Genomic DNA, 27,929 nt, shown 5'->3' on the forward strand with positions numbered 1-27,929 from the left:
AAGTTGGAAAATTATTTCAAAATTTTAACTAGTTTTCTTGCGTTATAAAAAAAATGTTTTTGATTTTGATTTAAGCGATTTTTAACGGGAAAATTTAATAAATTATAATAATAATTGCTATTTTTTTTCTATTTATTTTTATTACACTTAATAAATTTCTGCGAAAGAAAGTTTTTTTGAATGTATACATACATATGTATGTATGTATATTTTGTATGGAAAAATCCTGAAATGTTGAATTAAAACACTTCGAAAGTTCAAGTAACATTCATGATTACATATGGATATGGGCAAAAAAATAATTCACAATATTGTTGTAAGTTTGTAATAAAAATAATATGAAACGGGGTTTTTTCAACACTGTGAATTCAATTGAATCAAAGAAAAAAAGTTAAATAGAAAATAAAATATATAAAAAATTTGTGATGAATTATTAAATAGGAAAATGTTGTTATTGCAGTATTTAAAATACATACACACCTACATAACATGTACATAGTTCCCAGCTAAAACAGGTTGATATTTGGAATTTAAATTCAATCAAATTTGCATTTTATTGTACATAAGTATGTACATAAATACACACATATACATATGTATATTATGTGTGAATTATATCAACAATATTAATATGTTTAAAACGCATTATGCGGAAATTTTTCAACTTATTCGTTTTAAAAGCAGATGTCACGACATTTTTTTTATTAATAATTAATTTGTGGTAGTAACAATAAAATTTTGTAAATTTCTCATCTACATATTTATTTTTTATTATAAAATTTTACAGTTAGCTATAACCATAATTTACACATATGTACATATGTATGTATGTAGGCATATGCACAAAAAAAATTAATATACAATAAGAAAAATACAAAACTAAAACTTAAATTTTAAAAATAATTCAAAATTCAATTCAAAAGTTGAAGGAACCTGATATGACCACTGATTGAATCAAAAATAGTTAAATATTTTGAGGGTTATTAGTTCAATTTCCGTATTTTAGGTAAAAAAGAAAAAGGTAATCTGTTTTTTAAAATTGTTTTGACTTCTTCAATATTAAGTAATGGCATTTTTGTAAAATTTGCCTTTATAATTGTGTAGTGAAGCAATAAAACGAATTTTAAAAAAAGTTTTTGTTCGTACAATACAAGAAAGTGAAACGATGATTATTTTGTATACAAGTAAAGTGTATGTATGTATCTACATATTACATGACACTATAAATCAATAAAATAAAGAAATCGTGTGCATTTTTTGTAATTATGCTGATTACTTTTATAATCAAGCAGCAAATTCATATCCATCAACTAACTCTCTTGTTTCTGAAATGTTTGTAGGGATTCAATTTTGCAGTTATGTATTTATTACCTTGTTTAAATAGCCGCTTGAATACTTGACTACTTGAAATTACCTAGAAACTCAAACTAAGTTCTTGCTGTGTCAGCTTGGAAGACCTAAAATGACGTATAGTAATTATATTTCAGGTCAAATAAGCAAAATTTTTCGACTGACTTGATCGAAGCCTTAACAGAAAATCAAAAAAACCCCACCTATGTACATATGTAAGTATTTACTATTCAAAAATTGTAATTTTACTTTCGGTATAGTACTCTTACGATGGTAAGAGTACTATGCGCGTAACGTCATGTATATTGAGCACAGATTTTGTTGTGTGGACAAAGTAAATACTTGATTCTCCTTTTGCATGTGAGTTTGTGTATAATAAGCAAATTTCTTAGTAAAAGACAAATGTCTTTAGTTTATTTCCAATACATTTGAAACTTTTTTGCTTGGCTGTGCATATGCAGTACAAATTTCTTGTTGTAATAAACAATGTCTTTTTTCAATAAAACTTGTGTAAAATGGAATGAAAGAAAATTTTATTATGTTTATAAAATTGTTATTATGTCAAAAAGATAGGGAAAGTTTTAATTTTTTTTATATTTTTTAAAATTTTTATTATTATTCAATTTTTATTTGTGTTTACGGATATTTTTGATGTCAGATAATGCATCATCCACCTTATTTGAATTTTTTTTTCATACAGCTTTGATAGATGGTGTTTTTTAAATGTTTTCATGTAGCTATAATAATTGGTAAGTTATTTATTGCAGCAGTTGATAAATTATCCGGTGATATTGTGAAAAATTATTTTGTTGGATGTTTTAAAAAATTTAAATATCTTCAATTATATTTTTTTAAAAATTAAAATTGTAGCAAAACACGACAGTCAGACTTCGTGGTGTTTTCTGCTTTTAGAGTTGAATTCAAAATTACATTATGCTTAGGTAACATATTACGTAAAGTGAGTTCATTAATTTAATGTAGTTTTTTTGAAGGTTAGAGCTTGTTTATTTGAATAAAAAATAGAGTCGTCATCAGAATTACGTCGAAAGGTGTAGACGACATTATGAATTGGTCAAAATAAGTTTGTATCTGTATAAATAACCCGAATTGATTTTTGAAGTAAATTTATATAGTTTAGTAATTCAAATGTGAATCTAGTCAAGAGGTTTTGCTGTAGGGTATAGTGGTGATAATAAATATCGAAATATGAAGACACAGCTCATTTTATCCTCAGTTTTTGCCAAGGAATAAGAAAAGGTCCTGCATTAATTGCAGATAAAATATAATAAGCATGTTTCATATATAAATTTCTACTATTAATCTAATATAAGAAGCTTTAATTATACAACTGTTAGAATTTTATTACAAAGAATCTTTTTTTTTAAGTTTCATTTGAATTGTGCTAATATTTTTAATACTGCATTTGAAAATGCAAAAGGAGCGTCGTTTTTCTGTTACTGCCTGTAAACATTATTTTACCTATATAAATACATATGTATTCGCAAGTTACTTAATAATTTCGAAATTTCAATTTTTCTCACGTTATTTTCCTTTCAAAATGAAATAAAGAATCTGACAAAATTTATATTTCTCGTTTTTTAGTACTTTTCACTCTTTCCGTCCGTCTGTCCGTATCCATAAAGATAAACAGTTCATTTTTTTGAAAGAAAATTTTTTTCTTAAATTGTTCTCCTCTCAAGTTATCGCCACCCGTAATTTGTATAATTTGTATTTTTAGCACCTTATATTTCTGAAATTACAAGCTTTTCTAAATTTCTATAGATGCAGAACGTTAACGGTAAATATCATGCTGTCAAAATATATAACTATTTTTTTAACCCGTTGGCTTAACCGTCCAATTTAACCAATATGCTAATCCTTCTTTCCATTTTTTTACTTATTCTAAATATGTACATATATGGAATAGTTAATTATATGGAATTTGGTATATTATAACGAAACTAATTTAAATATCGTAGTAGATTATTTTTACAAGCAGTATTTACATTATTTGAAGGGAAGAGTGCTTCCTTAAAAACCACTGGTTTGACCCAAGTTTATTTTTTTTACTTTATATTTCAGGTGAACTACATAATTCATTAACCTCTTTCAACACACAATTTATAATATATGTACATATCAGATAACAAATTTTAATTAAATTTTATTTTATTGTTAATATTTTATTGAAATCATAATAAAATATTTCGTTAACCATATTTTAATGTAAATTCAATATAATTTTATGTAATAAATGTAAACATCAAACAAACAACAGTAAGTTCATAATAAAGTTACAATCGCATTCATAATATCAAAATGTTACTTGTGTTTCTATATACACACGTACAAGAATATAAATGTTAATTAAATGTAAAATATTTAAATAAAAATTAATTTCAAAGCGATTAATTTTGTCTCTTTATATTTTCTCCCCAAAAATTATGCAAATTTAATATTATCTCTTATTTTCATTTCTACTCTTATTATTGTTTTCATCAATTAATTACGAATTCCATAGTGCACCTACTACCTACTGTAAAATTGAATCTAAAAGTGTATGTATGCATGTACGTGTGCGTTTGTAATAAAGTAGGAATCAAAAGAAAATATTAAGTCTGATATAATTTTTCAAATTTATCTTGATGATTACGATAATATTTATGAGTGATAATGATTATTATGATGAGACGATTATATCAAGCCATGAAAAAAATTATGTTAACTTATGTAGGATATTGTAATAACTCCCATTTTCGTTTTTATTTTTTATTTTTTTTTAATTTCTACATAATTTACGTACGTTTGTGGTTTATCTCTAATTATTATGAAAAAATAAGCAAAATAATCTCTCCAAATTTGTAAACTGTAAAAATAAAAACAGTTTAAAAATTAATAACGTACATAATACGAGTATGCTTTATACTTGTATACATGTAAATTATGTAGGTATACGTTATACGTGTAAGTTTTCTCCAACCGTGTTATGTTGGGTACAAAAAAAAACCGTACTTTTATGTATGCAATAGAAGAAGTGTTACACAATTTCAATTAAGGTATGAACGAGGTAAAGTGGTGAGACCTCAACTGAATTATAAATGAATGGTGACATAACAAATAAAATAAAAAAGTATACAATAAAATTTAAAATAAAAGAAACAGCATAGCTCAATTAATGATTTTGGCGGTAGCTTTTTTTTCAAAAGAAATTTTATAAGTGCAGTCCCAAAATATTGAGAAAACATTTAAACACAAAAAAAAAGAAGAGTTGGAATTATTATTGTAAGACCTATGAAAAATACATTAGCAAAAATGAGATCTGTTTTAAATTTATTCAGTTGTTTTTTTCTCAATTTATTATTTTATGTTCATTATTTTAAATAAAATCCAACAAGTGTTTATTTTATTTAAATACCCAGATTATTAAGAATTTTGCAGCGACAATTTTTTAAAGAGTTTATGTTATGTTAATTATGAAATTGAAACTTGAAAAGATCTGAAAATTAGTACGCTTAGCCAAATCAACAGAACTGAGAGTATTCAACAACTGCGCTAATTTGGTCCTGGTATTTGAGAGTGAGATCTGGCTCATACGAAAAAGCGACACTTAGAAGCTCCAAGAAATACTAAACAAGTAATTATGAGTTATCTACAACGTGCACTGGCGTAAGCGAATGACAAATACAGAACTCTATAGCAGATTACCCAGATTATTAGCCAGGAACCGGTAAAAGTCACTATCATAAGAAGAAAATCGAAACGAATTGGGCCGTTCACAATAAGCGCCGTTCACAAAAGTTCTACAGAAATGGAACCCGCATTGATGCAAAATAAAACTTGAGGAACGTGATCCATAACACACTTATATTTTCGATGTGATTTAAAAGTAGAATTTAAAATGAAGACAAGAAGTAGAAATAAAAATATAACAAAAGTTAATCATTTTTCAGAAGAAATTATTAATTTGTAGGTGGGCTGGTTAATTTGAGAAATTACTATTGCATTAAAGTTAAAATAATAACACTTCTGTTGTGATTTTTATAATATTTTGCTATTTGATAAAAAAATTGGAAGCATTTTCTGGAATATGTCTATTTGAAAGGAATATAAAAGGGATTGCATGTTGAGAAATTTTCAGAAATTTAGGTTTTTAGCATTGTACATCTTTCTTTTATAATATAGCGTTTGCTTTAATTTAAAATTGGTTGTTATTGCATGTTTCAGGTTAAATATACCTCCTGTATGTATTAAATTTTTTTTAAACAGTTTTTAATTCATGTTTGAACGAGAGTTAATTATAAACATCCGGCTTGTTTAAAGTTCCCTTTAAAAAAAATTTCTTATAGGTATGACATAATGAACTAAAATTTTAGGATGCAAAGCAAAAAACTAGTTGATTAATAATAAGAGGAAATTGGCAACATTTTTGTTTAATTTCTACTGTGTATGTATATTGGGCTTTTTTTATCGGACGATTAAATAAATAACACCAATTTATAATTTACGAAAACAATATTTGCAAAAAAATATGTACATAGTTTAGTAAAAAGTTTAATAACGTGATTTGTTTTACAACGATTTTTTATTTTTGAGAAATTAATGAACTTTTAAAAATAATTTGAAATCAAAGATTTCACAAAATATTTGATTCTTTTACATGAGCTGAAAAATGTGGAATTTTGTGTGAACGTGTTTTCAAATTATTTAATAATGTTGCTTTCTTGTATTTGCAATCTAATGAAAGTAATCGAAGTTTTCTTTATTGGTTATGTAACGCAATATTTTCTCAATCCTTTTTAAATTTTTTGTTTTGTTTTGTTAGATTTTCTGTCAATAAATTATTTTGTATTCACCTGCTTATGGTTATTTTCATTATAAAAGTTTAGCAAAAGTAATTCATAACGAAATAAATTAGTGATTTCAATTGAAAATAAATTTAATATTAAAAAATATTATTTGCAATGTAAGAACTCAAAGTGCAAAGTGATTGTGCTTTTGCGCTTGTTCGAACGTTGTATAATTTTCAATAGTTTTCTTGATTTTAGACAATTGATTATACGCGTTAATTATAATTCAAACAAAAATATTTTTTTCTTTGTAATTTTATTATTGAATACTGCCACGATTCATTCGCGTTCTTTCGCGAATTTTCTTCTTTTCATTTTTGTTATTAATTTTTCTTTTGTTATAAACTAAATATTTTTATTATTTTGTTTTTTTATTTAAAGAAAAAAAAAATAATTATTGCAAAATAAATATTTTGAATTAAAAATAGAAAAAATTTTTTTTTGGATTGAATAACAAATTTAAAATGACGGGCTAAAACAAATAATGGATAAAAAAGAAGGTGAACTTTTGAAAACGTTATAGATATCTGATAAATTGCGTTACATAATTTTACAAGAAAGTATAACTAGAGATGCCAGTAAAACTATATTTTTAAAAAAGAATGTAGAGAAACGGAGAAATCCTTAAAAATTTTTTGTTACTTAGATTTTGTTTAGATACTTAATTCTTGTGGTCAAGTTTCGAAATTTGAATTGATTGAATTTTTAATTGCTAAGTCATATAAAAAAATTTATTTTAAAACTGAAAATCATTGTGCACAACGTACTGCAAATGGTCAATTAAAGTTATAAAGTAATTTTTGATTCGCGTTCTTCGTTTTACGTTTATCATGCTGAAATATTGATAAAGTATAAGATATTGATGCGCGTAATTTAATTGGAAAATCATTCTTTAAAATATCAACACATTATAAAATAAACAAAACATATACTTAACAAAAAGTTTATTTGGCCTTGTCATCAAATGAATTTAAGCTGTTTATATGTGCATCTAAGAAATCTTTTCACTTTAGTTTTAGAACCATCCTTAATTTAGATTTATAAAATTCACTTGATTAAATTTAATATTGTAGATTGCGATTGTTCATCTCTTCATAAATTTTTACTTTTTTCTTTTTATTTAACAAAAAAATCCAAAAAATCTTCTTTTTTTTAAAGAAAAAAAAATTTTATTTCACCTCTAAGTAAATAACTGTAGGTGGACCGGTTACATAAAAAATCATGTAATTTATTTTTAACTCTTTGTTTTCTTTTTATTATTTTTGAACAGAGAAGAAAAATCAAGTTGAATTTATTAAATACAAATAATAAATATAATAAAACTATTGTATAATTTGAACAATTAAATTTTGTGACTCGACTACAACTGACAAGAATAAAAATGACGTCTATATAAGCTGGTAGTGTTCACTAATTTTTTTGAAATATTTCAGAAAAGAAAAGGAGGACAAATTGTAATTATTTAATAATTTTTAATAGAGATTTTTTTTTAATGATGTGAAATAATTTATTGAATAGAAATGTTGAGCGTGTTCTACGTTTCTCTGTTTGTCTTTGCAATTGCATAAAATGCGTGTAAAAAATAGTTTTGATGCTCTCGTTTCCTTTTTAAAGTTACGTAAAAACTTGTTTTGAGTTTGCCGTATTATCAAGGAAGTGCGATTGTATAAATGTAATTCAATAGTGATAATGATCTTTGGTACCAGGTAAATTGTGAAGTTTTTTTTGCAAGGGCGGTGATTGTTGAGTGCTGCTATCAGATTTACCTTGTAAGATAACTTCTTTTTTTTTTTTTGAAACTCGAAAAACGCCGATTAATGGGGGATAACTTAATTAACCAATATGAATAGAAAATAAATAAGTAGGTTTATTAAAATAATAATAAATTTATTTATCAATTACAAAATAATTAACTTTCAATATTAAAAGCAATTAACATTGAAATCAAAAAATTTCTGAGATATTAAAGTTAAAGGTGTTAATAATAAATCATTTTCTAGTATATTTTAAATTTTTAGTCAAATTTTTAGTGTTTAAATTTTTGAAAGCAAATACCAAAGTGATTAATAGTTATTTTTTAAGTTTTGTGCTTTGAAAGGCCATTACCCTATTAGGTTTACGTAAAAAGATTTTCGTAGTGAATGAATTGCTGTCTTATTAAGGTAAACATTAACAAAATAAAGTGTATTTATAGTGAAAAATAAATAATTTAGAGAATTGACAATAAAAAATATAAATCTGGAAATTTATAACTTGATTGGTAAATTTTCAATTTTGAAGATTTTTGTTTTGAAAGTCAAACTGGAAATTCATTTATTTTTATATATCGCTGTCTCTGTGTATTTTAAATCTAAAAAGTTTTAAAAAGAATTTATATTCCTAAATTAAGATTATTCAATCTAATCTGCAAAAAAAAAGACTTGAACCTTAAGTCATTTTGTAGTAGATAACTATTTTTCTACTTGGATAAATAATTGTAAAAACAGAACCAAAGTGGAGACCGAAAATGGCGAATTGTTTTGAATTCTTTATAAACTTAACTTTATTTTAAGGTGGCCTAAGTAGGTATCGGAAATTTGAAAAAATAAGTAGAAACCTTGCGTATGATATTTTCTCTTGCCGGCTTATTTTTTGTAAAATAAGTGTAAGTAAATGTTATTATAAAAATGTCTCTATCACAAAAGGTGCTTATCTCTCTTATAATAAATAATTAATTTAAAAATCAATTATATTTAACATCTTAAATAACCTTCTTGTTGGTAATTTTTGCAATTATGTGGATGTTTATAAAATTTATTAGCTTGTTTTTGTTTTAAGAAATGTTTATAAACAAAATTTTTAATTTCATACTTAATTTATTTATATCGGTACCAAAATTTATTTATATTAAAAAATTGTTTATATTGAAGCTATGTGTATTTATTCTTGGTTTATGAGGGTATTATATTTGGATAAATAAATTCAATTTTTTTAACAACTTGTGTAATATTTTGGGTGAGAAAAAAAAAAATTTGGAGTTATCAGCGACTTAATTTGGTGTTATATGGGGCTCTTCCATAACTCTTTTGTCATCATTATGAGAAAAGAAGCATTCTAAATGTTAGAATTTGTAAATTTTTTAAGATATGGTTAACGGTGCTGGTTATGTGCAATTCCTAACTTTTTCCTAACATTTTCATCGCATTTATGCTAAAATTTAATATTTTTTGTAAATTTTATTGTAAAATAATTTAGTATTATATTTTTCTTTCTTTCAGGTGAGGCAACTTTTTCAATTTCACTCTTTCAACTGCCCGTGGTACATTCGTAAATAAGCAAGTGTGAGTCTTAGAAAATTGAATTAAAAAATCAATAATAAAATATTTAAAAATTTAAGCTATTATATTTTTTGAAACTAGATTCAAGCCGAATTATTTATATAATTCGGATTTTGTTGCAGTTGTAAATAAGATCGAGGTATTATGATTGTACTTACAATGCAATACTTTTTTAATTTAAGCTATAGAATCGTCAGTTCATACTAATACAATAACAAAATATTTAAGAAAATTACACAATACTCTTAGACTTTCTGCTAGGTTATTGTCATAGTTTATGATACCACATTAAAAATGTATATTCTTTAATTTGCTTTTATTTATGAAACGTTTAGGAAGTGGTCAATGCTCAAAATCAGAATATAATAAATTGTATAATAAGAACGTATAAAATGTTACAAGTTTGTAAAGTGTGTAAACATTCGAAAGTAAAGTGATTTTTCCTTTTTCTGTAGGAATTGGTATTTGTGTTTCTTTCGAGACCAAAATTTTTTATCATTAAGAAAACAAAAACTAAAAATTTTTATTAAAATTCTACGAAATAAACTTTTAAAATTAGAACCATAAATTGCACATTAAAATAAAGTTGGGTCAAACCAATTGTTTGTATTGTAGCACTTTTCCATTCAACAAGTGAAAATTCTGCTTTTAAATACAGTCTATGTATACCTATCCCACTATTAAAATTATTTTCATTCATATTTAACTATTTCTAGGATTGCATATATTTATTATATATATATTCTAGGATTGCATATATTTAGGATGAATAATTTATGCAGTATTTGAAATAGAGCAAAAATTAATATAAAGAGGGGTTAACATAATGCCCGATTTTAAGAGTTAATTGTGTGAGTTAAGAAAAATAATTATATTTGTTAATGTCATGGAATTTACCGCTAGTTTTTTATGTTTATAGAAATTTCAAAACGTTTGCGGTTTCGGAAATATATGGCGCCAAAAATTCAAATTTTACAAATTTCAAGAGGCAATAACTTGAGAGGGGGTGAAGATGGAAAAAAATTTTCTTCTAACGAAACGAACTATTTGTTAATGTCTATAAGCCCCTAAAACTTCAAGCTTCTACAGGCTGGGGTCTAGAAGAAAAACGAAATCAAAAATTTGGAAAAAAAAGATTTTAGATAACGGTAAATTTGAACGGCCATTTTGTTTTTCTTAAGTTTAACTATAGTATAAAGGGAAGCTAGGGGAAGCAAGCCGCTCCCTTTATGCGTTTGCAAAATTTCAAAAACTTCTAGAGGGGGGGAGATAGGTAAAAATTTTGTTCTACGGAAATAAGTTTCTAGTAAAGATCTATTTACATACAAAATTTCAGCTTTCTATCTTCAAGGGTGTAGAAGTTTTGTAAACAGACGGACGACGGACAGAGTGAAACTAATAAGCACTTTTTTTTCAAAAATTTTTTAGAAAAGTAAATAAAAGCTAAAAAAAGAAAAATAAAAGCGCCTTTTGTGGTCTTCAAAAAATATTGTTGATTGTATTAATAAAAAGTAAAAATAGATTAAATTTACATTGTGTGCAAACCATTAGGGTCTATTTTGGATTTTTCTAAGAGATTTGGTGTGTATGTGGTTTTCATTTTTTGTTAACTTTTAGTGTAATGTAAAAAAATCTGGAAATTGTTTATAAATTAAATAAAAGGTGTTTTAATGGGTCTTTTAGAAAGTGATCTGCTCGTCTGATAAAGTAATAATAAACTTTTAAGTTGGTTTAATTTTCTTATTTATATTAAGTTCTTGTAAAAAAATATTAAAAGTTGGAATGACAATTTGAAATTTCAGAAAATATTGCTAAATTGGGGCTATGGTTAAATAAAAAATAAACAAGATACTATACAATAGTCAAATGCTTACCAATATAAAATGCTTATAAAATTTTGTGCCTTTTGTATACATGGGTTGCTCTACTATGCGTTTTTTAATTCAATTTGCAAAGCGATAACGTCTAGTTGTATAATATTGTCTAAGATCACAACGTACTTGTACTGAATTTTAAGGATTTCAGATTAGTGTAAACAATAAACTTATATTAAACAACATGTTTAATATGTTGGCAAATAACTTTTTATACAAATGTATTTACAAAATATTGAAAATTTCGAAATATCAGGTAAAACTTTTTATGACTAATATTATGTCACATAATCGTGTGTTTATTTAAATGATAATGTTTGTATACATCAAAAGGCAATCATTATTAATTCATTATTAATTTGGGTGTATAAATGCCCAAGGTCACAAAATATGTGTACTTTTTTTATTCAAAAAGATTCACTATGTAAGCAGTGCACAGATACACTGTATTTTATATTTTGTGTTATAAGTCAAACATTTGCGTAATATTTATATTTTTTCTCAAAAGATAATTTGTGGAAAAAATAATATCGACGGGTATCACATTAATCAACTAAAAAAATTACTTTAATCTTCAAATATAAATTGATATTTTCGAAAACAAAAATCCTTAATTTTATTAGTGACGAAATGGGCTGGAAATCACAAAAATAGACACATACAAAACTACACGTGTACACTTGTAAAATGGACTAATGATTTTAATTATAATTAAATAATAATTTGGATTAAATAATTTTGAGACATTTTTTGAAATGGTTTTAAGCTTTGTTAATTACCTAAATATTGATAAAGGGGTAACAAATTTTATTACACAGTTACAATTATATTGATAAATTTAATATATTTGGTAAATTGGTGCCTATGATAAAAAATGAATCAATTTAAATAACATTTTAACAATGTAAAATAAAACCATGTAAGGGGAATCTTCCGTAAAACAAAATTAAGCTTTCTCATATTATTATGAATTTTCATGAGTTTTGATGTAAAAATTTTCGCGATAGAAAATCATATAAAATATAGTTTTCATACGACAAGTCTGTCCGTTTGTTGACCCCAGTTATAAGTCTGGTTTAAAAATACATTTAGTCCAAGCATCTAGGCTGGGTTTTTATTTGTGTCTAATTTACTCTATCTTTAATTAAATTAAAAAAATTAGTGTCTAACTCAACTAAGATTATTAGGAAAACCGAAATTATTATCAAACATTTTGCGACTAGGGTCCATTATAGATGTAGATTCATGATACAGCTGAAGCGAAATATGATATTTGTATGATAACATTGAACTTGTGTCATTTATCGCATCCATAGAATTCATGTTTGTTAAGTTTTCATAAATAATTTTTATGAATTCATATGAACTATAATTGAGGTAATTAAATATTATTAAAGTTTTATTTTTTAGTATTATTTTTTTAAAGTATTATTTTTTTTTACTTTATTTAGCATGTTGTTTGAGAATATTTCAAAAATGATTTTACTAATATATGTATATAAGCACGTAAAATTGAAAATATTTTCGAGTTTTAATTTGTGATTTATTGCCACTCTCAATGCTGTATAATTTTTTTACAAAATCTACAAAAGACCAGCTAAATTGAAAATAAAAGCCAACATAATATAATTTAATAAATAAATAAGAAATAAGCATGCATTATGGTGGTATAAAAATTCCATTTAACAAAAGAAATAACGTAAAATTATAATATTTCTGGTGGAAATCAACAAGGTCTGAAGTACCATAAAATTTTTTTGGAAAATGGAATTTGAAAATTTTTAGAAAAAAAAATAACGTGTTTAATTTTTGATACGTCATTATTTTATGATTTTTCTATTGTTGGTTTATTATTCTTCTTTTCTATTTTATGTGCTATAGTAAGTTGTCATTTTAATAATGAAATATTAAATTTTCGTAAGATGCTTAATAAATTTTAAAAAAGTCGTTATTATTTTGTCATTGAGTTTATAATTATGCTATACACAACATCAACCAACGCTTAATATGTATACTAAGTACACATGTACAACTGGACCAATAATATTTAAAAGGCAAATAAAAACTGAGTTTTTATTCAAATTGTAAAAATGTGTTTGTTGTTTAGATAGGTTCTCTTTTTTCTTAGCAATATCATTAGAGACGGTATTTTTCTCTTCAAATTTTCTCTTTATGCTTTTTGAAATGACTGTTCGCATATTTTCTGCTCTCATATTTTCTTGTTTGCAATTGTTTCTCTACTTTCTCTAAATCCAAAAACTTAGTAGATATGTATGTAAACTTGTACATATGCATGTAACATGTACAATATTCAGAGCACTACAGAAGTATCGGTGTCAAATCTTTATTTATCAACACAACTTAAATAGATTTTTTAACTCGAATGTAAAAGATAGTTGATTCATTATTTAAAAAACACTCAATTTTTTGAAGTTTCGCAGTCCAAATTAAATTTTCAATATTATTCAATTTATTATCATGGAATTTATAAACTTTGTCAAATAAAATCAAATTTTTAATTGGTTCAGATTTTAACACAATGTATGTATATGTATGCTTTCGAGATGTGCGTCTCTTTTAATAGCATATAATATTTCTATTTATCTAGCATCATCTACATCAACATATTTTCACTTGAATAAATTATTAAATTTTTATACATACATTTTTAAATTTCTAAGTTTGGTTTTTTACTACTCTATAAGCGTAGCTGTAACTTACCTGCCAGCTCTTTTCATGTAATTGAAGGTAAACTGTTAAATAATGCGTATATATATGGATATACCATTTTGTATGTTGTTCGCGTTCCATTTGAAAAAAGTAGTAGAGCATATTTGGAAGAATATATATAGGAGGGTTACGCGAAGTGAAGGGAGTGAACATATGACTAAGATTACGTTTTATATAAATGTATGTATTTATGTGTCAAAAATATATGTAACGTATGCATATTTATGTGTTAATTATAGTGTTCGATTATTTGAATTTATATTTTTTAATATTTGTAAGTCTTGCTCATTAAAATAGCACACTTTCAGAAAAAATTCAAAATGTTAAAAAAAAACGTAAATTTTAGGTAATATTAAAAAAATTGTAACATAAATTTATTTAAATTAACTAAAACAAAGAACATAACTTCATTTAAGAAACAAAAAATAAGAATTAACAATAAAATAGAGTACTTTTTTAAAAATAGTTGAAATTCAGGTGCTCATTAAAATAGCACACGTACGAGTATAAGAATGTTAATAAAATAAGACAATATTTAGCAAAAATCATTTTTTTTTTAAATTAGTCGTTTAGTATTTGGTTGGGCAACCATTGTTAGATAAAACTGTACTCAATCTTCGTGGTAAACTTTCCACAAGAGCTCTACATCTTTCGGGAGGAATGGACTCCCACCTTTCTTTATAACGGATCATAATTCATTCCAATTCTTTGTTTTTTTTTTATTTGTACATAAGCATCTACATCCTTCCACAGATTCTCAATCGGATTGAGGTCTGGGTTTTGAGCAGGCCAACCCAAAACCTTAATTTTCTGTTGATTGAGCCGTGATTTTACTAAATTTTATGTGTGCTTGGGATCGTTCTCATGCATAAATGTCCTAGACAACGTCATGTTATTATCAGCAAAGGGCTCTAAATGCTACTTCAATATTGATTTGTAAAGAAAACGATCTATTTTTGTAGTTATTCGCACAACCGCGCCAGTACCATGCCAGGAAAAAGTTGCCCACACCATAACATTATCACCGCCATGCTTTACAGTTTTTGTAGTATACTTTGAATCGAACTTTTGGTTAGATGGACCCCAAACATGTTTATTTCCGTCAGATCCCATTCGATTTAACTTAGATTCATCCGACCAAAGCACATTTTTTCAAAAATTTACACAATTTTTGCCATAAGTTTTTGGAAATAAAATTCTGACTTTTGGATTTTTTTGCGAAACAAATGGCTTGGCTTGTGGTATGGACCCTCTTAATTCCACTTCATTCAAACGACGTCGTATAGTGGGGGGACTAATTATCACGTTATGTTCATATTCCAATTTGGATTTAATTTGTGGACATGTTACAAATGGGTCCTTTTTCGTCATATTTATTAGCAAATAATCCTCACATGCAGTGGTTTTTCTGGGTTTCCGCTGCTGTAATATTTTTTCACAAGTATTGTGTGTTGAGAAATAATGTATTGCATTATAAACAGCACATCTAGACCAGTCATCAATTTTAGAAATTTCCGAAACCAATTTTTTCGGATTTTAATTTTAAGATCCACGATCTCTTTTTAGGGCTGATATGCTTAGACCTACCCATGATTCCAAACTAAAAATTGTCTCAAACTTCTAAATTTAATTTTAAATTTGCTATTTTATAACAATCGGAAACAATTATTGTTGTGTAATAATGTATTAGCTTCCTTTATTAAAGTGTGCTATTTAAATGAGCACAGGACTAACTGTGCCCTTAAAAACAAATATAATAAAAAAGGGCAACAAAATCAGTAAACAAAAAAAAATCTAATGCAAAAGTTCGACTTTGAGTTGAAATTACAAAATTTACCTACATCACATAAGAATAAGTAAGAACATGGAAGTTTTTTAACAATCCAAACACTTTTTTTCGTAATTTTACATAGTGTGCTATTTTAATGAGCAAGACTGTATATGATTGTTTGCATTCCATTTAAATTCCATAATACTAATGTTTGCATGTGTTTACTATAGTAAGTGTTGTTTACATAATAACATGTATGTATGTATTGCCTCATACAACTGGGGAATGCATTCTATATTATAGCATATTCAAATGACGATGACAAATAAATGCCGCCAACTTCCGGAAATGAAAATGAATTTGTGTTTTAAAGAAAAATAGTTTTATTTTTAAATGAAATTGAAAAATCATTTCTTTGTGACACAAAAAAATAAAAAAATGTCAAAAATAATAAGAAATGACTTTAATAAATTCATTTCATAAGACATTTTATTTTTGTGTTTAAAGTAAGTCATTTACATTTTAATATAATAGAAAATATTTTTGGAATAATAAAAATAAAAGAAAAATTTGATATTTTAAATTCCTTACTTAATTTTAACTATTTCGAAACTGTTTTTTTTCTGTTGCTTTTTCATTCTAGTAATAATACACGGCTATCAATTAAATATCAATATTTTTTTGTATGTATATAAAAAAAATGTTTACTCGCGATTTCAAAATGATTATTTTAAGATTGCAACATATTTTTAACACTTTGGTTTAAATCTAAAATCTTTAGGAGTCCAAGAAATAATTTTTGTATTATTGTTGTTGACAAGGATGCGGCAGAGGATCTTGTAGTGCATCTGTTTTAAAATATGGTACGTATGTGTGGTTTTTCAAATTTCAAATTGTCAATAAAACCCTAAATTTTTTGCTAACTGGTGTACTCATGAAAAGGTTATAGAGTGTTGCAAATCGAATACCTTTTAGAAAATCTTTAGCGTCCAGGTCCCAAATCAAAGAATTTGTACCATAGATTGTATTATGCAACTTTTTAAAAAATGACACTACGAAGTCTTGGGTTATGCTTTGCAAGTCATGCAGTAGAAAATTCTATTGGTGTTGCTCAGGAATTGCCAATAAAAAACTGGACTTGTTTTAAAAGGCTGCCCAAAGAAAAACTGGACTTTTCTAAACTAGAAACGTTCCTTCTGACTAATAAAGTACGAAAATAGACGGCTAAATTGCTAAACAATACACCACGAACAATGTAAAAAAAGTAACTAAAATAAGACTTTTTTGTCAATCTAATGCCAATTTAAATATTGTGACAGTTATAAGACTAAAAGTTAAAAATTTGGTGATGGCTTTCACTTTTTGAATTCTTAACTAAACTGCTTTAAATTGTCTTCAAATAGTGCCCTTTTGTCTTGCTGATAAAATAAACATTGTAATTCCCTACATGCATTTAGAAAATTACTTGCTTGTCTTCTTAGAAGTTTAATAGAATCCTATTGAGATTGTTCAGCTCTTTCAATCGTATTGAGATGGTTCATTCTCTTTGTAAATGGAAAATGCGATCGTTTATGTGTTGACCACACCAGTTTGTTTTATTCATTCTATTCATCTAATCAAATATTATTTACCGTAGTTAATTTTTTATTTTGCATTTTACAAAACCTACACAATTTAAGTCCAGTTCATTATAATCTGAAAATCAATTTTTTTGTGCTGCTACAGTCCTATATACAAGTGCAACAATTCTGAATAGATTTATTACGACAATTCAAAAGTAGTTTTTATGTGTATGTGTAAATGAGTAAAAACATGTACCTATTCCTTTGAATTTTTGCATAGAATCAAATGTGCTAGAATCAAAATTTACAGTTAACGTCACTGTTATAAGAATTATGCAATTGCAAAAAAATCTTTATGATTTTTTATTTGGATAAAAAAGTCGCCGCAAATTTGCATTGATCTGTGAGTTTTTTAAACCAGATTGGAAATGTTAATTTAAAATTGGGTAAACGGAAAGTGTCTTGCATGTTGTAAATGTAAAACATTTTTTTATCACTAAATTGTAAAAAATAAAAATTATTGGTATGAATCACCGAAAAAAATTTAAGCAAAAAAAATTTTTTGCAATATGTATAAAAGAATTTTTAATTTGACAGCTTAGAAAATTTTCTCAGGCTTGTATAAAAATTTGAATAACAAAAAAAAAGTTAAAAATTTAAAGTAATAGGCTGAAAAGATCAAAAAAAGGTTTAAAATTATGCTATTTTAAAAGATATCCGATTATAATGAGTTTGTTTTTGTTAGCCTGAAAATTACTTGTGGTTATCAATTTATCTTTGGCAGTCTTTGACAAAGTGCAGAAGAATAAATGACTGCTGAGATATTTTGCGCTGTTTCTTACGACAAACGCTGATTTTTGTTTTAGAAAGTTTAGACTGAAATATTTGAATACCAAGAAGAGTGTTAAATTAAACTAGATTATATTAGATTAGACATGGGGTAACAATATAACGACGCAGGCTGCAAAATTTCACAAAATGGTTCCGCCCCTATAAGGGGCATGTTGGCTTCTCTTCTTGCTAGCACGTCAGCACTCTCATTACCCTCTATATCAAAGTACTCCGGCATCCAGTACAATGTAACTTGGTTTCGCCGAACTCATTTAGCCTAGCAAGACGGTCGAACTTCACCCTGAAGTTGGTCACCAAGCGTGAGCTCGAAGCTCATGTTATTGGGCAATTGTTATATTCTGCGAGAATTCAAAAATAATGTACGTTAAGACCGGAAATACTTACTCAAATTTAAATAGAAAAAAATTTCAAATTATGTTATGTTCCTAAAATAAGACAAATTCGAATAGCAATTTACATCAATAGCAATTTAACGTTTTAACATTACTGTTTTCAAATTTTGTTAATTATTCTATACACATGTATGTACGTATTTACAATGTATGTATATGCAAAAATACAAATTGTATTTTTGCCATGCAAATATCGAACAAGAATTTTCGGAATTTAAAATTAAAATTGATTTTTGTTTTTGATTGCTGGTTACTTAAAAAGATTATTAACCGTTAAAATCATGTGTTTCCCGTTTAATGATTCAAGAATCCTTAAGTTTAAATATTTTACTTTTCATTTATTTATTTTTATGTCTGAACTTTGTAAAATTGACTTTATGTGCATTTGCATAAACTCTCAACAATTTAATTCCATTTGTTTCTTAATTTTATAATGCATATTAACCGCTATCCAATTTATTTTTCTGTTTTTATTTTTTCTTTATTTATCTTAAAAAACAGTTGGTAACCTATAAAATGTAAATTCATTCATTTTATACAGTTCCACCAAACCAGTCTTTCTTCTTAGATTGCAATAGAATGGTGTTCATTTTATTATAATATACATATATATATATATATATGTATATGTATATTACTATTGATTGTACATATTTGTGATATTTTTACAAATATCATGCAATATATTTTGAAAGGGGATATGATAATTTATCAATAGATTGTTGTTGCTATAGTCAGTAATCGTAAAATTTATAGCACAAAAACCAAATAGAAAATAAGAAAAAAAACTTGAATTTTTTTCGAAACAAAGCCCATCTATTCGAAATGAACGCTCTCGCTAAAGCATGTCTTTATATGTATATGTATATGTATCTTCATGCACATGTAATGTACTATATTGCATTATTCCATCCATAAACGGGTTTTTCAATAAAAATTAACGCATTTCAAATTTTGTAGATGCAAAATTTTTTGAAATTAGATTAATGTGGTTAAGTACACAATTAACATTTATGACGATCTGATGTAGTGTGTGATCAATATATTTTTTTATATTTTCCCAAAACAAATGTGCTTATTTTATAAATGATAGTACCTAAAATTGATAAATTCGTTGCTGACATTTCAAAATAAAAAACTTGCATATCTTTAAATCAATATACTAAGTTGGATTTCTCGCTGAGCTGTATTTAAGTAAGTTATGAGAGCCTACAAAAACTATGACTTTTATGAATACTGTAATCTATTTAAACTTCTTTTACTTAGATTCAATAGTTCTTCCTATTCTTCCCCAAATTTGTCACATTAAACAATTTTCCTTGGTAATTTGTGTTGTTCAATTTAAGTGAGAACTCTCGCACAACACTGAAAATTTTTGATAATTTTTTAATAATTTCGTCTTCTATACTAATATCTGTGTAAGTTATAAAATGTGGTAAAGAATTGAAGGATCTAGGTTTAAGTTTCAAAATATGAAATTGTCATGGTAGGAATTCAAAATTTGTTTGTAATTCTTTCTTATACGAAAAGTATGTTAACATCGATTAAAGCTGTTAGAATTTGCTATTGTAACTTGTTTAGAAAGCTTTAAAATACGAGGATTTTTTAATAAATATATTTTCAATAAAACTTTAAAATCACTTCAAAGAGAAGAAAATTAATTTTGGTTTTGATTTTAATTATTTCCGAAATTGCATTTGCAAATGAAAAACCCTATATACAAAAATATTTTTTATGCTTGTATATTGCATAAAAAAAATACTTGATATATAATAGTGTCTTGTACATTTTATGTACATTGAACATAATGAAAAAATTATTGAAAATGAAAAAAAGTTTTGATATTGCTGCCTTTATTCAAATTTAAGAGTTGCATTGTTAATATTTGTATGAATGTAAAATCGCAAAACAGTTTTAGAAAGGCTATAACGATCCTATTCCATCGTATATTCATAAATTGAAAATAAAACAACATATTAGTTTTAAACGGTTTACCTCAGAGCAAAATGAAAAAAATTAATACTTAATATTTTTAATAGTGTTTGGCTATTTGATAACGCAATGATTTACAAATCAAATTTCTTATATACCATTAAAATGTAGTTAATTTTAGAATTGGGTATTAAAAAATGCACATAAAAGTGAAGAATCTTTTTATAAAGAGGCCGTAAATAAGATCTTTTGCTTTTAAATTCTTATTAAATTGTAATTTTACTCTCTCGGTCGGTGCGTTTGTTTAATTTTCTATACCCTTGGAGATGGAGAACTAAAATTTTATTTAGAATTAGATCTTTGCGAAAGACCTTTTTTTTAAAGAGACCTTCACCTTGCTCCTCCTCACCCCTCTTTAAAGCTAAAACTCTCATGAACTCTAAAATTCATTTCTGACTATTTATTTTGCTGAAAATACAAATATTTTGTTTCTAAAAAATAGCAGTAAGTAAAAATAACTTAATTTTCCAAAACTATTAGTTTCTTCACACATCTATATAAACGTATAGAACTAACAGTAAACATCTATCTTAGTTCATCCAATTAACTATGAAATTTCGATCTTTATGTTAACGCTTCATTTAAATTTTTTTCTTTCTCTCTTTTTAAAAATTTAATTTTGAGTTGTTAAAGGAAAATGTGCTCTTTTGTGAACATTTGTATCGATTCGAATTTATTTCTTTCATTCCGACGCCAGCTTAGTACATATGTATATAAGTTCCTCTATATTTGAGAAATATGCAATAAGTAATTTAACAAAAATTATTTTAATATTTTCCTGGTATTTTATTTGAAACTCGAATCTATACGTGTTGTCTGAAAGCATTTAAAGAATTTCTAATTGTATATTAATTTTATGATTTCCTTGAAAATATTATTAAGGAGAATAATTATTTTTTAACTCATTTAATAATAATATTTGATTGCAATTTGAAAAATACAATTATAAAAATTGATTTATAAGAAAGCGTCATTTAAATAAATAAGAAAATAATTAAAAAAGTGATTATATAAAAAATTATTTTTTTAACCTCTATGTACTTGATTTTTGCATTGTTTGCATTGTTTTTACAAGTTTTTCAAAAAATTTTCCAAAAGTAAATTTTCCAAAAAACTACATTTTTCGATAAGTTGAGAGTGAATAGTTTCAGAATTACATGCTCGATTAAATCTTATATGGACTTGTATCACAGTCTCTTTTAATAATGTTGTAGATTACAAGCCCATACTCTAGCTTCTTTAATTTTTGTTTGAAAGTTTCCTTTTAAAACTTACATATAAAAATTCGAGAACATAAAAAATTCCACATGAAAAGGTTTTTTGTACTAAATCTTATAGAAAACAACAAAAATATAAGCAAAGTACAAATATTGGTAAATTCTTAAACGTCAAATTTTACAAAATCTGAGTTGTTTGAGTTTACGAATACTCTACTTCGTTTTACTTTCAGTCAAACTTTAAATTCTTAAACGTTTAAAAAAAGTCAATTAAGCGTCAGAATTGTAGATTTTTTTTTTTACATGCAGACAGTCTGACGTAGTAATTCAGTAAATAAATTTGGTGTATTGAGTGACTATCATTACGTTAAAAATAATATAAAAAATATTTTTTTGTTAATTTTTAATATGTAAGTATAAAATTATTTTAAATCTAAAAAAAATTTTTTTTCTTATTTTGACGTTTACGGATGATCAAAATTCAAAGTCAATTACGGGTAAAAAGTTTACTACATTTCTGTCCGTAAAAGTTTTATACGTCAGACAGTTTGCCGACTGAAAACAAAATTTTGACGTTAAAGAATTTGCGGTATGTTTAGTAGACCATTCACTACAATTTACCGAAAAATCTTACAGGTCAACAAAATTAATAAGCGCAATATTTTGTATTAAAAATTTAAGTGAAATCGAAAGAAATGTATGTACATAAGTACTTTTGATTACAGACTAATCAACTATAATATTGAACTATAAAGTACGTACATGTATATAGAAACATACATTCTCTGTAATACAATCAAAGATCGATTTCTATAAATTTGTTACTTTTTTCTATTTGATATCTCGAATTACACGATCTGACAAAAAATTTCTATCTGAAATTACTTCTATATGTCTCTATTAACAAATAAAAAAAAAGCTTTAGTTTCACATAACAAGTTCCACTCCAATTAAAAAATTTGCAATCAATAGTCTATTAAAAAAAAAATCGAAAAAAGCAAAAATATCAAAGGTGCCTTAGGCTTCAATAAAATTTCTGTAATAATTTAACGTTAATAATTTTCTGCACTGCTGCAATACAATTCTAGTATCATTTTTATAGAGTTAATTGAAATACGTATATACATAAGTGTATGTCCATAGTATGGTACCCAATGTGTAGCAATAAAATGCATGCAAAAGTAAAATTTTAAAAATAAAATATGATATTTTTGCGCGTAATGTAGACTACACATTCGCAAAAAAAAAGAGAAAAATTAAAGTAAAAAAAAACATCAAATGAAATTCATTCATCCATGAATTGATCAAGGCCAGCTTGCAGCAATTTTCAATAAAGAACTCACTTCGACCACCAATTACTATTTTTTATTATGCCCGTAAGAACGTATGTTCGAAGGGTATACTAAATTTGCCTTACCGTTTGTAACTATGAAATAACGGTCTTAAATATAGACTCAAGTGCATGTTTTTGATCAGCGTTAAATTCTGAGTTGATTTAGCTTTGTATGTCTGTCCGTCCGTCCGTCCGTCCGTCAAAAGATAATTGAACTAAGTTCACCAAATTTTCACAAATTATTTATTAAGTGTCAGAACCCTATTTAAGTTGGACATGATCGGGGTACCGGTTTGGGTAGCTGCCATACAACTTCAAAATTTATTTGGCTATATCTCAGAAACTATAAAACTAAATTTATATGTATGTTTATTTGAAATTTTATATGAAATTTTATATGTAAGTTTATTTGGATCATGATTGATCAACTTTTGGGATATATCAGGCCTTGAGAATTGCACTTTTTAGCGGGCCTGCTTTACATTTTTGACCATTTTGAAGAAAATATTCAACCGATTTCCTTGAAATTTCATATGTAAGCTTCGCTTCCGCGGAACCCCCTAACTTTTGGAAGAAATCAGGCAGCAGCAACTGAACGTTTACTACGGGCCAAATAAACATTTTTGCGTATAAAGAGAAATAATCAACCGATTTCTTTGAAATTTAATATTTAAATTCTTTGTATTGAAACAAAGAACATATAAATCTTTTGGAAAGATCAGGGCCGATTTACATTTAAAACTGGGCCGATTTTACATTTTTCACCATACCTACGGAACAATTGAAATTCTTGATATTTGATATTTGAGTTCTAATTGTTAAACAAACTAACTGGCGAGTTTTTCAGGGAATTCTACTAAGAGCCAAATTTACATTTTTCTAGGTATGTTAACTATAAGCTTACTAATATCCTAAAAATTGGAAAGAAGTATTTAAGAGACATTTTTATAATATTCTGTAACACTTTCACTTAACTAGACAATACACATTGCGGTCGGTTATGTGCTGACCACATCAGATTTTTTTTTATTTAAATACCAAATATTAAAATAAAAATCAAATGAGATTAATAATTAAGCTTAAGTTCAGTCTTCAAGTGTCATATATGTATGTAGAATGTTAATTTTCAATTTTTACATAACTATTAATAACTATTAATAATGTTATCATTTGTTCATTTCATTTCAAGAAAGAATTGGAAGGGTATAATAAGGAATACCAGTCTCACGGAATATTCAGAGGTGAAATAAACGAACATAACCGGAAAAATTCGATTTTTGTTAACTAAAACGACAAACTATAAAATGTGTGTAAATATTGTTCGTAAAATTTAAATGAATATTAAAATATTTATAAATTGTTTATTTAACGATAGTATTATATCGATTTTAGGTACATCGATATTTTCGATATTTAAAAGCTATCGATAGTGTTTTCCATCACTATTTTAAAATTTATTTAAAAATTTGTTTTAACATTTTTTTTAACCTTCGCCTCAGGATATTTCCGTTTTTAAATTACAATTTTTCAGTAAAAAGAAAAAACATTAAAATTGTGACCTGTACAAAAAAAACTAAACTCTTCATCAAATCGGTAATCGGCACTTTTGCACTTACAAAAAAAAAATAAAAACAAAACAAATATTAAATAAAAACCAATGGAACAAGCACCTTAAAACAAACAACACTTTAATATCTTATAATATTCAATTATAACCACCAATAAACAACTTCACCGCCAAAGTTTTGGTGAAGAAGAAATTTCTCTTTTCAATTGCTTAAGTGTGTTTGATGTGAGATTAATGACCTCTGCTAAAGAAAATTATAAGCTTTCTTTTCCTCTTTTATTTTTCTCCCTTGCTTTGTACTCTCTTCAATTTATTTTAATATTTTCATTCGATTTGTTTTTCCTATTTTCATCAAGATCTTTTCATCATGATGATTTTTTTTCCTCTTTTTTGTTTCTTGTAATTTCGATAATGATTTGCTGTCCATAAACATTGTAAGTTTTTTTTGTAAATGCTTACAAGTTAATGGCCATGTTTTAAGTTTAAAATTTACGCATAATGAATAGAAATGGGAGATAGCGGAAATACTAATTGTTGTTTTTCGTATTGTAAGCAGTGATAATAGTGTATTCATTGATAAAGTAAAGAAATAAGAAATAATATAGTTTTTAAATATTAGGAATTTCGAATTTTCAGTTTGATTTCAATACTTATAATATTTAAAATACATTCGAAGAAAAATTATAATATTGGCGACATTGTATTCCCTGTTCGCTTCATATTAATAGCATACGTGTACGTACCTTCAAATGCACAAACACTTGTTTTATTAAAACGCTAATATGCTGCCTGCAAGATAATGTCATTGTGATATCTTTAAATTATTATTGAATACCTATTAAGTCAATGCAGAGTTTAGGATTGTTTTCAAGAAATTTAGTTATTGATTGGAGTTTAGAAAACAAAAAATACTTAAATAAAGTCTAGGACAATGTTTAGCTGAAGAAATCATTGAAGCTGTTATTTTTAATGGGGGTTATCTTGTTAGAATTTAATATATACTATTTGTACTTAATCAAGCAAAAAAACAACAATCAAGTTAAGTAATTAAATACATAATGGTTGATGTTAAAGTCTGTTGCTCTTTCAAGTAATTCAAAAATATTTGTATTCTTTATTTGAATGCTTGAGTTAAATGCATGTTGAAGAAACTATAGGAATGACATACCCAGTTCATTATTTCTGATGCTTTGATGCACTACTGAAGAATAAAGAGTCAATTGCTTTTTCTTCTTGTTTTATTTGATAATTATCTAATTAAAATTTACAATAAAAGAGGGGTGTCTATATAGAATTATTTTTAGATTTTATTTTCTGTTTTTACGTGGGATTCTTATATTTGCTTGTGTTATTTTAGGGATTTTTTTTTGTTGAAATTTAATACGCTTGATTAGTTTGATTTTAGAAAATTTACAAAAGAAAAACAACTGTTCTGTGGAACATTTTCTTTTTTTCAAAAAGGGGGGACATGGGAAGATTGAAAGTATGTTGACATTCTTTTCAATTTTATTTCCTTTAGATAGTTGAGCTAAGAGAGGGGCCGTTTCAAGTCATCTCTTAAATTTAAATCAAAAAAGATTTGTGTTATGAATCAGGAACATTGTCTGTCATGTTTTGAAAATATAAAAATTAAAATAATAGCCTATTTGGATTATTTAGGTCAGCTTTTTTCTTGAATTATCTATTTAATCAAAAATATCTATCTTGATATCTATTTAATCAAAAATTTAGGTTTTCAATTCACATTTTAGATTTTTTAAATAATTTGTTGCAATCATACATACATATTTCAAAACTAAATTCAAAGTTCATATGCGAAGGTTTTAAACAAAATGTACCATTTTGCGCAAATTTAAATTTTTTACATAATTTATTTTTTAATTTCCAATAGACAACGAAATACAAATAGTCACTTTGACCTTTTGAATCTTATGTTTATAAGAAAAACATCCACATACACGGTACTTGAAGTTCAATTAAAAGTGTATTAGTAAATTTTAACAATTATTACTAAATTTGAACTTCAATTAATTTTATATCAAATATTTTAAATGTTTATTGGGTCAGCATATAATTTTTGGAATTTTATTTTTTTTGTACTATAGGAAGTTAAAAAAAAAGTTTTGCATAAGAAATTCAAGTTTAAAATTTTTGGGTTTCTTAAACTCATTATTTACGTGCGTGTGTATGAATGTATGTATGTGTACATATGAACTATTAACAATTTCCAATTAAATTTCAATTGCTCGGAAAAAAATTTTGATTGCCATTAATATTCATTAATTTTCTTTTTTTTGCTTGGAGCAATAAATGCAATTAATAAGAAATTTTTAAGGCAATAATAAAACCTTTAAAAAATCATTGGTAATTGCAAACTACTTTTCGGGTTTTTTGGCTATTTGTGTACGAATTTTATTTGTTTAATTTTGATACAAGATGATGATAAGTTCGTAGTGGAGTGTTTAAGTTTTCTGGTTTTAATATTAAAAAAATAACCTGCTAGGCATTTCTTTGGTATGTGAAATTTATTTTTAAAAATCTTTTAACTTAGCATTACAAACACTTCATTTTAAAAAAAATATTCAATACTGTTTATTAAAAATTTTTATGGCACTTACACTATATACATACGTTACTTGTGCGTAAACATCTTTTGTTTTACAAATGAAAACTCGGAGTTTAAATTGGAAGGAGTGACGCCAGAATTCATAGCTCCAAAAGCTTAAAAAAACTCTTTAAAAAATTTTTTTAAGAGAATTTTATCTGTTAGACCATTTAAAACTTGTAATGAAAAGTCAAGTACAAACCTGGAAGTTTGCGTTTGAAGTGAGCTATTGAATATGTTTATATGATTCTTAAAATATGTCGTTTCTTTAAGAAATATAACGATGTTATTTAAAAAATTTAGAACAACGAAGGGTTGAAAATGAGTATTTCTAGCTCTTGAAGATTGCAGAAGAAAAGTAAGTAAAACTGTTCTTATAGTAACAGTGTTTTTTGAAGTTAAATCCATTAGTTTGCAAATTTAATTGCTTAAAAAAAAACGTTTCATCTCAAGAACTAACAAATCGCTATTAAAACCATATGGTACATAGGTTATTCCAAAAACAAAAGTCCACACTAAC

The 27,929-nt window shown here is 25.7% G+C and overlaps 1 protein-coding gene across 9 annotated transcripts in view; it reads left to right on the forward strand.

Annotated features, from left to right (window-relative positions):
* The window catches only part of LOC129611654 (serine-rich adhesin for platelets), a 103,873-nt gene that overhangs the window by 20,081 nt on the left and 55,863 nt on the right, over positions 1-27,929 (forward strand). For 4 of the 9 annotated variants that reach the window (XM_055524895.1, XM_055524886.1, XM_055524894.1 and 1 more), the window contains exon 2: positions 9,455-9,517. The exons of the other annotated variants lie outside the window; for them this stretch is intronic. The gene's annotated coding sequence lies outside the window, so the exon portion shown is untranslated. The remainder of the gene's footprint in view (positions 1-9,454; positions 9,518-27,929) is intronic. 9 annotated transcript variants of the gene reach the window in all.

The sequence above is a fragment of the Condylostylus longicornis genome, unplaced genomic scaffold (assembly GCF_029603195.1).
Source record: "Condylostylus longicornis isolate FDR11 unplaced genomic scaffold, ASM2960319v2 ptg000055l, whole genome shotgun sequence".
NCBI lineage: Eukaryota > Metazoa > Arthropoda > Insecta > Diptera > Dolichopodidae > Condylostylus > Condylostylus longicornis.